The 5,112-nt window shown below is 49.2% G+C and overlaps 1 long non-coding RNA gene across 1 annotated transcript in view; it reads right to left on the bottom strand.

The window, feature by feature from the left end:
- Positions 1-1,463: 1,463 nt before the first annotated feature.
- Positions 1,464-5,112, bottom strand: part of LOC113977606 — a 24,124-nt gene continuing 20,475 nt past the window's right edge. Inside the window, exons 4-5 of the long non-coding RNA XR_003537363.1 lie at positions 3,958-4,090; positions 1,464-1,608 (exon numbers count right to left, since the gene is read on the bottom strand). This is a non-coding gene — a long non-coding RNA (uncharacterized LOC113977606). The remainder of the gene's footprint in view (positions 1,609-3,957; positions 4,091-5,112) is intronic.

Raw genomic sequence — 5,112 nt, 5'->3', positions numbered from 1 at the left:
CTCTCCCCAGCACCTCCTGGCACTCTGGATTCAGAGGTTGGGAGCAGGTCCCTCTCCAGCCCAAAGTGCTGTTGCTTTGACAAACCAGAAGGATGGAAAAACAAAACCCTTTATTGTCTATTGTTAAACTTTACTGTCCAATGTTTTAATAAACAGCCGAGTTCTTCCTCCGCTCATTAAACCTGCAGTAAAGCAGGATGGAGGCCGGTTTATGAGATTCTATCTGCACCACCAACATACAAATGGGAGGGCTTGGCAGCTGCAAACAGCTACTCCCAGTTCCATGGCTTCCTGCCCACTCCAAGGGCTGGATCTGCTGCTGCTTTGGAAGTACAGCTCCTTCCTGCTCCTGGGAGGGGCCTCTCCAGGGCCCTCCTCAGTCAGTCCTCCACTGAACTCCATACCCAGACAGTGCCAATATGATGTTCTGCTCCCAAGAATGAGTAGGAATTCCTCCTGGAGAGCACCAGTGGCACACAGCACCCCAGGATGGTTTCAGACAGTGAGCTGAGCGCTGCTGTTCACTCTTGATTCTCTGGCAACTCCTGGCAGCGTTTTAATGCCCATGTTGGGTGGGCAGAGGCACCCTGGAAACTTTAAATTCCACCCCCCCCCAGCTCCTGTTGCCCCCACAGCAACACAGGGGGTTCATCAGGAGCCTCAATAATTCACTGCATGGGAACCAAAGCAGCTACAGATAGAGCTTAAAAATAATGAACCCCCCGGGTCTGGGGGGACAGGATGGGACAGTCTCACCCAGGTGGGTGCAGCCTGATGCTCCCCCTGCAGCAGCAGGTTCTGCCTCAGCTCTGCAGCACCAAGGCTGGGACACTGCTTGGTGGACTCAAGTGCCTGGAGAAACTCAATCCTTCTGTTATCTCTGGGATGACTCATGTTTGCTGGAAAGCATTAGCACCCTTTAATCTCTGTTTTCCCAGGCCTTCAGCTGTTGGCCTTGTGGACTTGAACATGAGCAGTCCTGGTGGTCCATCACATTCCCTCTGAGTAGCACTGACTTCTAAACACCTTCCAAAAAGCTTTCAGCCACTTCTGCTCTGAAAGCAATAATGATCAGCCAGCCCCCCATGCCCAAAGTAATTTTAATAGCTCACAGTCGTTGCACCAGCTTTGATTATCAGCAGTGAGGGTCCCTCTCCTCTGCTGGCAATAGATCCTAGGTTTCCTTCTCACCACCATTTGGGGGCAGTTCCAACCCTTTGTCCAGTCATAAAATTATTAGCACATTATCCCTGGGCAATGACTTGTAATTGTCTATTTTTATTACTCAATAAACAGTTTGAAAACCAACCCCCAGAGTGAGAATAGAAACCAACTTACTACTTACACATCCAGAACTGATGCTGCAAGGAGAGAGGGTGAAGGAACACTGAAAGGTACCAAAAAAGCCAGAAAGGAGAGGATTTTGTAAGATTTATTTTTTTAATAATTAATGGTACAGAATGGGAGAGAATAGGAAAAACCTTGAGAAAACCTGCAGGGGAAAGTTGCTGGAACAAATTTCCTTGATAACAGCTTCATGTTGGAACATCACACCATCATACCTGGCTCCCAAATGTCAATATTCCCACGTGAACACGCCTGGAAAGCCTTGGAAAAGAAAACCACAGCAGTTATCTGACACAGTACAGCCATAGTCATTCCAGCTCTATTATAGCTCTGTATCCCCAGCTATAGCCATATATTCCCAGCTATAGCTGGGAGAAGGGCCTTTGATGGAGGAAGGAGATTGTTCTAAATGAAATAGAGATGCAGTTTACTGAGAGCAAAAACGAGTCCTCAATCTCAGCCTAATTGCATTATAAATAGCCTGGATGCTTTCCCTCCATCCACAGGCTCGTTAAACCTCCAAATATATGTATATACAACCTCACGTTTTCTAAACATTTCTATTCAGCTTTCTGTTTCAATGTGACATTTTCTATTTCAAAGTTGACCTATTTTGAGGAGTAGGAAAATTAACTGAATTCCCCCAAATCAACACACTTCACTCGGGGTTGAATAAAATTGTGGGAGGGGTTTGGGGTTTTTTCCTCCTTTTTCCAAAGAAATATACTCCTCACTGGGAACTACCAGAATGGATTTTATTCATTCATTTGAATTCTAGTTCAGCCATGGAACAGGAAAAAAAAGCCCACCCCCTACAGTGTGCACAGCAATGATTTCCAGCCTGCTTTCACATTTCAAATTAGGCTGATCTAATCTATGCCATGGATTTGGGATATAGGAATCTGAAGTGTGACTAGGGATTGATAAATTGAGTAGTGGGTTTTGTCTAGAACAAAGGTTTCTTGGGGAAATGTCCCCAGCCTGCTCTGTCCTGCTGGCCATGGATTTCTCTGGATCTCCATCCCTGGGTTCATTGGCAGCTCAGGAGATGAAGGGGAGTGGGGAGTTTGTAGCACAGGTCGGTCTGACAGGCCAGTCTCTGAGTGAATTAGGTTGAAATTGGATATTGGGAAGAAATCCTTCCCTGGGAGGGTGGGGAGGCTCTGGCACAGGTTGCCCAGAGAAGCTGTGGATCCCTGGGAGTGTCCAAGGCCAGGTTGGAGCAACCTGGGCTGGTGGAAGGTGTCCCTGCCCATGGAGGGGGTGGAACAAAATTGTCTTTAAGGTCTCTCCCAACCCAAACCATCCTGTAATTCCATGAATTCACTCACAAGCTCTCACTGGAAGGTCAGGGCAAGATGACACAGCAGGAGGTTTTCAGGGGTTTTTTGAGCTATCCCAGTGCCATTCTCCAATTCTGCAACACTGGGCTGGAGGGGAAAAAAAAATCCGTTTGGATTCCTATTTGCACATCTCAGAGCTTTTGCTCCAGGCTGCCTGAAGGCTGTCGGACAACTCTGTGCTCTCACCAGGTTTCCTTGACAATGCCTACAAGATTTTGTTTCTAAAGCCAGACTCCCAGCCCAGATCTCCCCTGCAAACCAGCCCTCATCTGAAGCCTCCCTCGCCAGGATGTGTGAGGAGTGAGATCCGCGCAGCTTCCTGAGCGCAGAGCTCTGAACTCCCCAAACTTTCCACAAAAGGTTGTGTTGGGATCGCTCAGCAATCAGTGCATGAGCCGCTAATGTGCAGCTCGTGATTGCCGGGAGCAATCACGGGGTCCGGGAACAGCAGGATTCAAAGGAAGATCAGCCACTCGCACAAGGTAACAAGGACATCTCCAAACGAGCAGCTATTGAATCGGGACCGGGAGCTAATTTCTCCCGAGGGAAGGTTATTTGTTAACGGCCTCTCGAGGAGTTTCTGATAGAGCCGAAGGAAGGGCGACAGTTCCTCCTGCCACCAGCCCCCGAGGATTATTCATTCTCCTTTGGAATGAAAACTAAAGCTCCTTGAAGGAGGGGGACAAGGACTCCAGGCAGCAGCACAGATCACAGAACAGGCTGAGCTGGAAGGGACCCACAAGGATCACGAGTCCGACTCCCAGCCCTGCCCAGGGCCACCCCCACATGCTTCAGGTTCAAACCCCCGTTGCCTGGAGTGAGACAGAGGTTCTCCAGCCCCAGAGACCAGGGCTGACCCCTCCCTGTTTGGGCGGTCCCAGGGTTGTCCCCCACCTTGCTGCCACTCCAGACCCCCAAGGAAGCTCCATCCCACCTGCAGCTGCTGTACAGGTGCTCAGTGCCTGTCACTGGGACCCACCACCACCTGCATTCCCACCCAAAAATGGCTCCAGCCAAGCAGTAGGAGTTTGAGAGACAGAAAATCCCCTTGTTCAGGCAAAGGTGCTGCTTCTCACTCCACTGCCACTCTCAGCCCTTGTTTTGGTGGGCAGCTCTGTCACTGGGGACTTGCCAGGCCCTTGGTTGGCCAATTCCCAAGACCAGAAACAACACAAATAAGTCAGTCTTTACTTCTTTCCCCTTCCCAGTCCTTCTCTAAATACCTCTGTGAGACCATCAGGCTGAGACACACCCAGGCCCCGCTCACCTTCAGGCACTTCCATGGGCACAGCGAGTTCCCACATGGACAACATTCCACTACCTTGGGAAGAAGAGTCTCCTTGAAGCCTCCTGGATGCCTGAGGACATTGTACAGCTGGTCAAATGGAGTCAGTCGAGTCCTGTAAAAGATCAAGGACACGAGGCTGAGATGGAGAGGTTCAATTTGGCTGCAAAAAGTCCCAGTCTGTGACTGAGGAGCAGAGTTATTTCCTCCTGGGAAGTCTCATGGGTCACCTCCTCTCCCAAACCACGAGGCCACTCACACCCAGGCAGAGCTGGTCAGCCCCCAGATGCAGGATGGAGAGAGTTTAACCCCTGAAAGCCCCAGGTGAGGGGAGCAGAGCCCTGCAGGAGGGACAATGTTCTCCACAGGCACCAGCACAGGAGCATCCGGCCCTGGGGCTCTGCTCCAGACACAGAGAACATGAGCAAAGGCAAAACCAAAGCTCAGACAGAGCAGTAAAATAAATCAGTGACAGAATCTCAAAAAGAGACAAATGAAGTTGAAATTCGTCCTTGTTTATTTTAATGTTTGGAATGTTTTCCAGGTGATTTATGCCCCCGCTTCAATGTGCTTCTCTCTCTTTGTCTCTCTCTTTCTCTCCCCTCATTCTTTTTTTTTTTTTTTGCCCTAAAACAGGAAAAAGAAAATATTTGGGAGTTAATTGGATTTCCAGGCTTCGCAGCCAGACACTGTAATTGATCTCTGAAGAGATGGATTTGTTGGTTCATTCTGGGCATGAATTTGACAACAGGAGAGGGAAAGGAAGAAAAATTTCCCCCTGCACACAGAGCAAAAGGGGATCACATTGGCAGGGCCAAGTCTCCCCTTTTCCCAGATCTCCAAGTTAAACAGTTCTTGTTACTTTGGGCCCCTTCCAGTAGGAGGGCTGGGAGATCTGAGCTGACTGGAAAAACCCCCTTGTTCAGAGCTACGTCTCAGAGGAAATTTTTTGGCTCTTATTTTATCCCAGGTTTTTGAAGTTACACATGGAAAAATGCCTGTTTGCCTTTAATCTGTGACATGGGACACTCCTTGCCTTTCCATACCCCCTGTTTTTGTGTCCTGCCTTGGAAGTCTGTTATCTCGGGATGTCTCAAGCAAGATTCCCTGTACCTGCAGCTCCTGCCACCCCACACA

This window comes from Neopelma chrysocephalum, unplaced genomic scaffold, assembly GCF_003984885.1.
Source record: "Neopelma chrysocephalum unplaced genomic scaffold, ASM398488v2 Primary Assembly neopelma1_252, whole genome shotgun sequence".
Taxonomy (NCBI): domain Eukaryota; kingdom Metazoa; phylum Chordata; class Aves; order Passeriformes; family Pipridae; genus Neopelma; species Neopelma chrysocephalum.
This window is presented reverse-complemented; position numbering and strand designations above follow the sequence as displayed.